This window comes from Rhincodon typus, chromosome 1, assembly GCF_021869965.1.
Source record: "Rhincodon typus isolate 14 chromosome 1, sRhiTyp1.1, whole genome shotgun sequence".
Taxonomy (NCBI): Eukaryota; Metazoa; Chordata; class Chondrichthyes; order Orectolobiformes; family Rhincodontidae; genus Rhincodon; species Rhincodon typus.
Genome location: NC_063332.1, coordinates 56,850,730 through 56,862,867, shown reverse-complemented (window position 1 = coordinate 56,862,867; position 12,138 = coordinate 56,850,730).

Genomic DNA, 12,138 nt, shown 5'->3' with positions numbered 1-12,138 from the left:
AAGATCTCCATATTGAGAAGAGTATTTTGAAGCCATATCTGAAATTTTTCAAGGGTTATATTTTGTTTGTTTTCTGCTTCCACTTATCATTATGAAAAACAAATTAACTTTTTGTTATCAAGGTTTTGTCAAAAACCTGTTGCATAAGGACCGGCTGCCATGCTTTCTAAATTTATAGTGACAATACTTAAAAAGCACTTAAATAGGATGTCCTGAGGTTGTGGAATGCATTATATAAATTTAGGTTCTTTCTTTCTTTCTATTGCATGATGGCCTGTTTGGCATGAGTCCCAGTGACTTCAACAGTGCACTCAGAAAGCAATCTACATTTTACAATAGATCCCTTGAAGTCAATGACATCAAATTGATCCGTTGGACCAAAATGCAAACTGAGACAACCCCATTGAGCAAGGTTTTGCTACTCTGGGTTACTCCTGCTTAATCAGTCTTTGCTTCTCATGAAGGATACTCATCTTTAACTCACATTCTTAATCTTTCAAATGAGTGGATCTGAGCTGGTTCTTGGTCTGTAACTTCATATGTTCTGAGGTCTGAGGCTTGGTTCGTTTCCTTTTGGCATACCTAGAGGAATAAGGGAAGAAGATCAGCAAAAATAAAAACAAAAAGAACCATGGATTCTGTAAATCAGGAACAAAAATAGAAGTTGCTGGAAAAGCTCAGCAAGTCTGGCAGCATCTGTGAAGAAAAAATCAGAGTTAACATTTTGGGTCCAGTGATCTTTCTTCAGACCAGTGAAAATAACGTTTAAAAATGTAGCTCATGTGATGTTGACTACCCAACCATTTATTGCCCTTGAGAAGGTAACATCTGGCTGCTTCTTGTAATGTTGCAGTCCATGTGATATAGGTGCTCCCACTGTTCTGTTAGGGAGAGAGCTCCAGGATTCTGATCCAGCAGCTGTAAAGGAAAAAACAATATATTTCCATGTCAAGATGCTGTGTGGCTGGGAACTTGCATATGGTGGTGTTCCAAAGCATTTGCTGCCCCCTTGTCCTTCTGGATGTTAGTGATTATGGATTCAGAAAATGCTCACAGAGGAACCTGGTGAGTTCTGCAGTGCATCCTGGAGATAATACACAGTTGGGTCTCTGCACATCAGAGATGGCAAGAGTGGCTGTTTAAGATACTGGATGGAATGACTATCAATCAGGTTGCTTTGTCCTGACGGTGTTCTTGAACGTTCACTTATCCAACTAAGTGGAGACTATTCCACCATCTGCATGAATTGTGACCTTCAAATGGCTTTGAGCAGTCAGGAGGTGAGTTACTCACCTCAGAATTCCCACACTCTAATATAAATACCATGTATACAAGATCAATCATTCAGTTCAGTTTCTGGTCAATGGTAATCTAAGGATTATTAGAGGATTCAGTGATGACAATTTTTTTATTCATTCATGGGATGAGGGAGTCACTGGCTAGGCCAGCAGTTATTACCCATCCCTTGCCCAGAGGGTAGTTAAGTGTCGACCACATTGCAATGGATCTGGAGTCATATGTAAACCAAACCAGGTAAGGATGGCAGTTTCCTTCCCTAAAGGGCTTTAGTGAACCAGACTTTTTTTTCCTCCCCCCCTGACAATGATGGTCATCATTAGATTTTTAATTCCAGACTTTTATTGAATTCAATTACACCGTCTGCAATTGCAGCATTTGACCCCAGGTCTCCATAACATTGCCTGGTCTCCGGATTAACAGTCCAGTGATAATACCACTAGGCCACCACCTTCCCCGTCATTGAATGTCAAGGAGAGGTGAGTAGATTCTGCTGGAGCTGCTTTTTTCTTGAATGCCACTTATCACTTATCATCCCCAAACCTGAATATTATCCACATCTTGCTGCAAATGGACATGGTCCTGCTCCTGTATCTGGAATGATCTGAATGGACCAAAGCATTGAGTAATCATTGGCAAATATACCCACCTCTGACTTTCTGATGGAGGTAAGGACATTGATGAAGTAGCTAGAGATAGTGAGTCCAGGCACAATTCTGAGAAATTCCTACAGCGCTCTTCTAAGACTGAGATAATTGATCTCCTATAATCACAACCATATTCTAGTGTGTTAGATACTGGTCTAACCAGTGGTGATGTTTTCACTGATTCCCTCTGACTTCAGTTTTCCTGAGGATCCTAATGCTACACTTGGTCAATTCTGCCTTAATCTTAAGAGCAGTCACTTTCATCTTATCTCTAGAGTTCAACTTGTTTGTTCATGTTTGGACAAATTATCTAACAAGATCAGGAGGTGGGTTGCCCTGGCAGAACACAGAGTGTCAGTGACCATGTAATTGATAAACAAGTGCTTGATAGGTTTGTTGATTACACCTTCCATTACTTTGGCGCTGATGATAGATAGTAGTCTGATGGACCAGATATTGGCTGAGTTGGATTTGATGATGACCCTATAAAAATAGAATCTGATATATTTTATGTTCATTGTGAGGTCATTGCCAATGAATGGTTTTGCAACTAAGACAAGAAGAAAGAGCGGTGAAAGTGATGATTTATTAAGAGTTTGGGAAGCCCTGTCCTTCCTCATATTCACCATTATAAATTGCCTCTCATTCCATGACTTGTTTCCTCCCTACAAGAAGTCAAAAGGTGAATGTTGTGGAGTTCTTTTGCTATTGAGTTTTACTCTTTCTTTTGGGCTGTTTCCTTCTGCAATCTAATTGTTGTAATAATATACATACTATCACAACCAAGATGGTAGGAATGCATTGACAAGCAAGCCCCACTACTCCACCAGTCACATCATTAATATAAATATGGTGATTAAATTATCAAAGTAGACAAACACTTCTCTTGAGTACTTCGACCAGGATTCTTTAATTAACTCCAAATAATCATAGTCTGATAGAATCATAGAGATATACAGCATGGAAACAGATCCTTCAGTCCAACTCATTCATGCTGACCAGGTCTCCCAAAATAAACTAGGCCCATTTGCCTGCATTTGGCCCACATTCCTCTAAATTTTTCCTATTTATGTACCTGTCCAAATATCTTTTAAAAATTGTAATTCGTTTGCTATGAAGAGTTATTATGATAATAAGTGGCAAATACTGGCCAACACATAAGCCATGATCTGGAATTAAGACCCCGTAATCCCACATATGGACACATATGAATAACTGTCTCAAACCCTTTGGGAAAATTCACTAATACCTGAGCCCCACTACTCTCTGAGTAGTTACAAAGGTTACAAATTTAATCATTTGCTCAAATCCCCAGTCTCCCTGTCTGATGGACTCATGGTAATGAAAAACACTGACCATGTTTCTCAACTTAATAAAATAACTTACTTATTACAAAGAAATCATTTTCAAGCACAGAGAAACAGGGTATGAATGATAAACATATAACTTTATTCATTGACACTCTAAACCTCCTCTTAAAACCAACACATACATGCAGATAGAGATTGACAAATAAACATATATGGACGGTATGAGTGGGGAAAGAAGTACTGAAGAAACACATTGCAGTCATTCCAGTCCACAACATTCAATTATTTATCCTTTTTTGATCCTTCCAAGTCCTTCTGATCTCTGATCTGGAATTCCAAGTCCTTTCAATTCTTTGCTGAAGATGTAGGATGGTTTTGTTCCATCTTTCAGTCACTGGTTAGAGGCAACAGCTTCTCGCAAATGTTGGGAGAGATTGGCAAGCTATCTTTTAGTCTTTTGTTTATTTCATAGCAGAGACAAAAATTGATCCTGTTCCTTGCAGACTGAAGAGCTTCTGCCTCTGTATTATTCACATGCAAGCTGTGTACCTGCCAAGGAATCAATCAGATAATTGTTTACGTGCTCATGACTCCTGCCCTTCACAATTGGTCCTGAGTGCACAAACTAATCAGCAATTTGCTCTGGGCGAAGCTTACTCTGCGCATACATCCATAACATTGTGGCACCTTAAATATCTCCCTCCGTTCCTTGAACAAAGCCACAATGTAAACATAACACACAAGGCGTTCCAGTAAGTTGTTTTTAAAAATGCAGAATCTTTCACATTCCATGTCTTACAGTAGTATTTTTTTATTTTGATCTGTAATTAAAAAGAAAGAAAAATTAAAAGATGTGAACTTTACACAACACAAAAAAAGTCAAATCTCTACAGAGATATTTTTTCAAGGCTTACAAAGGGTAATGTTTAACCCCTGTGTACTAAGGATATGGAAACAAAGCATAAGATAGGGTGACTTCTCAGACCCACTGGATTTTCTGTTGATGAAGCTGAATTGCTGACAGCTATATATTGTATGGGTTAGTCATCCATTATGATTGCAATAAAGTTTGAATTTCTGTCTTTGGGGACTGGACAGAATCCACACTCTCAGGTTTTACCAGGTAGATAGAAATATTGTTACTTGAAAACTCTATCAGGTTCCACAGAACTTCTACTAAGAAACAGAATTGAAGGGGATTCTGGGGTGTCTTCTTTCCTTTGATTCCTGGGTCTGTCATACAGAATTCTAAGACCAGGAAGTTTGCTAGGCAACCATTAAAATTGAAACCTCCTAATCCTTATAAAGCCATTATTTTTAATTTCCAGTAATAATGGCAATAAGCCTCACCTCTTATCTCCTTGAAAGCCTTGCTTGGCTGCTTTTCTAAATTCATTTATTTCTATTACAAAGCAAGTAAACTACAGCCTGTATGAAACAGTTAGCTTCATTTCCAAGAAATCACATAGTTAAAACCCCTTTCCATCCATATTATATCCAAATAGTTCAAAATCTTCAAGCTGTTGATATCAAAACACATGTATACAGTGCACAATGAATGTAATAACATCATGCAGCTACATTAGATAGAATAACTAGTTTAGGCTAAGTCTTTGTAAAGGCATGAGTGAAGACACAGTTTTAAAGAAAGACTCTTTTATGCAACATGTTTCCTGACAAAAATTAAATCGCTTTAAATCAGTGTTGTGATAGTAGTTGACTGCAAGCCACATAGTACCACAGGCCATGGTCTCTCTCCATTAAACTATAAGATCATAATATGTCCTTTATTCATTCATGGGATGAGGGCATCACTGACTGGGCAGCATTTATTGCCCATCCCTAATTGCCCAGAGGGCAGTTAAGAGTCAACCACATTGCTGTGGGTCTGGAGTCACATGTAGACCACACCAGGTAAGGATGGCAGTTTCCCTCCCTATTGGATATTAGTGGACCAGATGGGTTTTTCCTGACAATCGTCAATGGATTCACAGTCATCATTAGACTCTTAATTCCAGGTATTTTATTGAATTCAAATTCTACCATCTGCTGTGGCGGGATTTGAACCTGGGTCCCCAGAAGGTTATCTGGTTATCCAGCAATAATACCACTACACCATCACCTCCCTTTGAATGATAGCTTTTAATAAAGAACTCAAACACTGAAAGGAGTCTTCAAGTCTTATACTGGCTATTCAGAAGTTCAAAGGATATGTGACAAATAGGATGGAGATACTGGTCTCTACAGATCACAATTTATTGAAGTTCTCAGAATATTTCAAAAGCAAGAATCATCATGTTTGAGTGGAGTCTAATGCTACAGTCATTTACACTAAAGGATTTTCATATCATCATTTGCAGCAATGTGATTGTGGAAGCCACTCCTACGTCCTTGTGAAAGAAAATTGGTCTTTGGCCTGGAAACAATAACAGTAGGAAAATTTGTGATTATTTTAAAATGTGTGAGAATCCACAGTTGCTTTAGAAATGTTTGAAAAATGACTTTGTAATTTGTGAATCTAAAAAAGGATCGATTATAAAATTTGAATCCATGCGATCTGTGTTACCATTGACGCAGAAGCAGTACAAACCGGAAGTAAGTTAAAATACAGAAGTCCGGTAGAGGCAGAAGGATGAGATAGACAATCAATTAAGGTAAATTCACACCATCATCATGCATGGGAGCTAGCAGTTGAGAGGTTTCGGAAAAGAAATTTATCATTGTGTGGAGGATTACTTAAACTGAAACCTGTTTGCATGGATGCAGCTGCCTTTAGCAGATTGACAGAGTCCTTTGTCACAACTCACTGGTGATAGTGCACTGTAAATCAAATATATCCACTAAATTCCCTAATTCAACTGAATAGTCTAACTTAGGTTAAAAGAAGATGCACATCAGGTTTTCTCCCATTAACAAGAAGAAAAAAACTATGTCACCAATGGCAAAAAGTAATAAAAGAATTGTTAACCTATAACTGTACAACATAAACAAAAACAGTTTAAGAAAAAGTAATTTATCTAACATAAACTTTATGCTTTTTAAAAATCTCCCAACACAGACATACTGACACCAAAAATAAAACAGGAAAACACAACTATTATAAGTACAGGGGGAGAAATAACTGAGATACACAGTGTTGTTTCACTGGTTCACACTAACAAAACTATAGGTTGGCTCCATTGCCCTTTTTCAGTTGTCAATAATGCCTCCTTTTTTTTGCATAATGGTGATCAGCCTGCAGTGCAATTGTTACTTGCAATTCTGGTTCAGAAAAGTTTTAGAAGGATGTTGCCAGGGTTGGAGGGTTTGAGCAATAGGGAGACACTGAATAGGCTGGGGCTGTTTTCCCCGGACCGTCAGAGGCTGAGGGGTGACTTGAAATAATCATATAAAAGTTTTATAAAATCATGAGGGGCATCAATAGGGTAAATAGACAAGGTCTTATCCCCAGGGGAGTCCAAAACTAGAGGGCATAGGTTTAAGGTGAGAGGAGAAAGATCTAAAAGGGACCTGAGAAACAACTTTTTAACGCAGAGGATGTTGTGTGTATAGAATGAGCTGCCAGAGGAAAAGGTGGAGGCTGGTACAATTACAACATTTAAAAGGCATCTGGACGGCTATATGAATAGGAAGGGTTTAGAGGGATATGGGCCAAATGCTGGCAAATGAGAATAGATTTATCTGCGATATCTGGTTGGCGTGGTTGGACCGAAAGGTCTGTTGCCATGCTGTACATTTCTGTGACTCTATAGCCAAGGTCTTTCTTTTCAATTTGCGTTTTATTATTCTTCCTTTCAGCAAATTTGAATATAGTTTTTCCCTACTCTTTCAATAGAGAATAGGAGAGGACAATTGTAGACTAAGGGAACAGAGAGAGAGAGAGAGAGAGAGAGAGAAAGTTTCCCTGAATACTCAGGCAATGTTGATTTGCCTGGTCTTCTTCCTTATTGTTCCAATAAGGCAGCCTTGTATGTATAATTCATAATGTGCCACAGCGACCTGTTTTTAAAATTGCAAACATCCCCTTATACATTTTCCTTGGTTTAAAGCAGCACCTTTCCCATTTTTAGTCAACAGAACAATAACAAAAGTGGTCTTTATAACTTCAAGGAAAGAAAATGGAATCCTCTGCTAGGAAGATTGAAGCTTAGTAGCACTTTGCAATTGAAAACATTGGCCATACAGGTACATTGGCCCTAGTAGAAACATCATAAAATGCCTCACTGGAACCTACTAATCCATATAGAAATCAAAAGAGCTGTGGATGCTGTAAATCAAAAATAAAAACAAAAATTGCTGGTAAAGGTCAGCAGGTCTGGCAGCATCTGTGGAGAGAAATCTGTCGGAGACCTGAAACATTAACTCTGACTTCTCTCCACAGATGCTGCGTTTTTCCAGCAATTTCTGATATTCCAGAAACAATTTATAGTTCATACTGACCATGATTTATCTGTTAATTTATGTTTAATTTACTTTGAGTCCAGTTAGTGATTTTTTTTTTCATTCACAGGATGAGGGCAGCGCTGCCTAGGCAGCATTTATTGCCATCCTTAATTACCAGAGGGCAATTAAGAGCCAACCACATTGCTGTGGGTCTGGAGTCACATTTAGACCAGACCAGGTAAGGATGGCAGTTTCTTTCTCTGAAGGACATGAATGAACCAGATGGGTTTTTCCCCTGACAATCAACAATGGATTCATGGTCATCATTAGATTCTTAATTCCAGGTATTTATTGAATTCAAATTCAACCATCTACCTTGGTGGGATTCGAACCCAGGTCACTGGATTAACAGTCCAGCAATAATACCACTAGGCCATCGCCTTCCCTACATGTGTTATGGTAAAAGATGTGACCAGTGAAATTTTGTTCAATAATTTCTTTGTTCAGTTGTCATTTGGTTTACAGGTTCTCATCAGGAATGTAACAAGTTTACTTTTTATATTCATTGTGCCACTCATAAATCTTGGGTTCAATTATGCCTTGAGGATGGGCTTCTATATCCCAGTGTAAATGTCAGGGCAAGTCTGCCTCCAATTCGCCAGAATACCCTGTTTCAATTTTTCATGTGGAGATATCTTAATTGATATGTGGCAGGACTTACGTCTCCAGGAAATTCTGCCTCAGACAGCTGTTATTGATTCTGATGCAGCATCTCCACACTATACCAGGATCGGCAGCCACTGTAGGTACTGCAGGAATCCAGGAGGATGAGGAACCACGAGCGCTCCCAAACTCAGTCACTCCTGCAGTCCTCCTACACCCGCCCACCCTCCCATTCCCCCCCAACACCGATAGGTCCAGGGTTTCACCACAGCCACATTAGCGCACCACTCTGAGGCAACTGGCAGGTGGCATCCTGGATATGGTTGGTGGGGAAGGGGGATCATGGAAAGGCAAAACTGGGTAGGCAATTCCTCTGTCTGCTCTAAAAGGCCTGGGAAGGACGAACAGCCCACATGGTTAAACCCACTTGGCAATACTTTTTGATGCAGGCCTCTCCTGACACCCATTGAGTCATTGTAGCATGATAAGGTCCTGAATTGGTCATTTATTTCACGTGCATGATACTCAATTTGATCATGGATGGATGTGGGGGTGTATTTGTAAAATCATGGTGGGGCTGCGCCAAAATGCACCAGTATCTGAATTTATAGGTGATGTATCTAGCTGTACAAGACATTGATATAGGCCACTTCTGGAGTACTGCCTACAATTCTTATTGCCCTGCTATTAGAAGGATGTTATTAAACTGGAAAAGGTGTAAAAAAGGATATCACCAAGACTGGAGAGTTTAAGCGAGAAGGAGAGGCTGGATAAGCTGGAACTTTTTTCCCTGGAGTATAGGACGTTGAGGGTGACCTTACAGAGATTTATAAAAGCATGAGGGACATACATAGGTTGAATAGCCAAGGGATTTTCCTCAGAGTAGGGAAGTACAAATTTAGAAGCCATAGGTTTAAGGTGAGAGGGGACAGATTTAAAAGGGATTTGAGGGGCAGCTTTTTCACAGAGGGTGATGCACTTACGAAACAAGAATGGATAGGAAAGCTTTAGGGGATAGGGGCCAAATGCAGGCAAATGGGACCAGTTCAGTTTAGGAAACCTGGTCGGCATGGACAAGTTGGGCCGAAGGGCCTGTTTCCATGCTGTATGACTCTGTGACTCTATTTCTGTTCAAACCATTGTGCCAGCCATAAAATTCAGTTCCCTGTTTCAGTGATGTATCAGTTGCATAGGACAATACGAAAACAAAATTAGAATGATCCATATAAAATGATTTCCCTTCAGTAAAAACAGAAAATGTTAGAAATATTCAGCAGGTCCAGCAACATGTTTAGAGGGAGAAAATCAAAGTTTACATTTTTGACCAATGATCTTTCTTCCAAACAAGGTAAAATTAGAGAAATAACACATTTCAGAAAAGAGAAATTGGGGAGCTGGGATAACCAATCGCCTTCCTCACTTAGCCTTCCACTGGAAATACGACTCCCTGGCCACCAAGTACATTTTGAGGGCACAGCCAACAGACATGGACAGACAGGAGGAAACATGGGGGCAGAAAATCAAAGCTGTGTAATCAAATTATCTCCAGGAGATATTGTACACTTGATCAGAGCATTATATTATGTACAGATAGCTTTACTGAGATGACACAAATAAGCTCACTACAGATGAGAAGATTAGAATCCATGGTAATTCAGCTGGGTGGCCATGAATGTTGGTCATTACATTGTGCATATTGCAGACAACTGGTGATTAGCTGGGTAAGTGGGACATGTGGATGAGCAGTATGTGACCATTCATGTGGCTCTTGTTAACTTCAAAGGAGGAATGTGTCCTGGTTGATTGTGATCAATGGTTTGTACCTTTACCTGTAAATAAGTATGTTCCTTCTTTTTCTGCTCCATTGATGGCTTATTCGCTGGATGAGAAAGCTGTGGAATAATGAAACTGCCCCTTCCTCCACCAGTGATGCATGGTTACTTCATCGAACTGCAAAGCACAGAACATTGTATATGCAATTTACTGTCCATGCCTAAGGTGTGATTCAAGGCAGGGGGAATTCAATCAGATGTGAGAGTGTCACCCCATCCCTTTTGTACCTCTGCTCCACTGCCAATTGCCAAAGCAAGGGCTTTATCCTGACACCATTGGTCGTCAACCAGAGGTGAACAGGGCATTTGACAGACAAGAAGCCCAATAAACAAACTCTGACATGTTTGCTTGCAGGGTCCCCAGGGCAGTTCTCTAGATGGAGCGAGGGTCAGGAAGCAGCAGAAGCCTCTGAGAGCCACCCACCTGCCCTGACTGCCGATGCTTTCTCCACCCCATGGTATCTATTCTACCTGCACTCACCTGTGGCCTGGTCCTGAGCATTTGCTGGATGCATTACTGACAACTAGCACTGCACCCAGGGCCACTGCCTATAGTGGACAGCTGCTAGCCTCTGACTATGCAGGAGCTCTCAGGGGCAGGGTTTTCATCCTTGGGATTCTTGATTTCAGGGAACATCCACTGTTGGCCACTTAAGCAGAGAGAACAGACGCATTCCCAAAGGAAGTGATGCAGGGCTCTCACTGGTTCTTCAGCTAATGGATAAGACCCCTGCCACTTGAACTAATTTCCTCCCCATATGTTGTGAAAATATGGCTGGGTTGTGAGTGAAACCACACTTATCAAAATCAAATGCTGCTTCACATATCAACGTTCTTTATGATGTTTCTGCTGGAGGGATGTCTCCTATCATACCTGGTGCATTGCTGTTGCAGGCATGATGAATGGGATGAGGCAGCACATACACCTACAGTCTCTAAAGCTTCATCCTGTATTTTACTTTAACAATTGCAAAGAGAGAAATGTAACAGCTTGCTTTTGCAAACATATCAGTAGACTAAACATTTATTTGCATTATTCCTTGCAGAACTTGCAAAGTTGCAAATTAACTGGTATCACTTCCAGTCGATGTATGTGCCCTCTATTGGGAACATAGTGCTATATGCCTGGAATTAAACACAAATCAAATCTGAAAAGTTCTCACTCTGCGTGGAAAAATCCTAGGATTATTTTCTGTTGTTCCCTTTACCCAAAGGGAATGCAAGTTAACTGCTTGGTTTTGCACATTGATATCAGTCACCTGTTTAATGCAATTGCAAACTACAGACTGAATGGTGTTCTTGATGTTTCTGTTCACAGCTGAAAGCAAAAGCACTCAGGTTTGCAGAAAGTAACCTGCCCCTCCTGTGGCAAGACATCCTGTGCCCTTGAGTGTGGCTAGAGGTTATTCTGAAGAATGTGACTCAACTATTTCATTGCTTCCTAGTGAATGGTTGCATTGCTTTAAGTTCCAGTGTGGACGGTTGTACTATAGCTAATAGAAACAGCAAAAGGATAAATGACATAGTATCAATCGATGCATGATATCAATTGGTTCCTCCATATTTTTCTACTTCCAAGAAATACATATACACAGATAGGAGTTTTGAGCACCCACGTGCTCAAGGGGATGGCCTAGTGGTATTATCGCTAAACTATTAATCCAGAAATCCAGTTGATGTTCCGGACCCAGGTTCGAATCCCGTCACAGCAGGTGGTGGAATTGGAATTGAAAAAAAAAGTCTACAATTAAGAATCTACTGATCACCATGAAATCATTGCCGATTGTTGGAAAAACCCACCTGGTTCACTAATGCCCTTCAGGGGAGGAAATCTGCCACCCTTACCTGGTCTGGCCTACATGTAACTCCAGATCCAGAGCAATGTGGTTGACTCTCAACTGCCCTCTGAAATGGCCTAACAAGCCACTCAGATGTACCAATAACTACAAAGATTCAAAGAAATGAAACTGGACGGATCACCTGGCATTGACCTAGGCACTGGAAAAG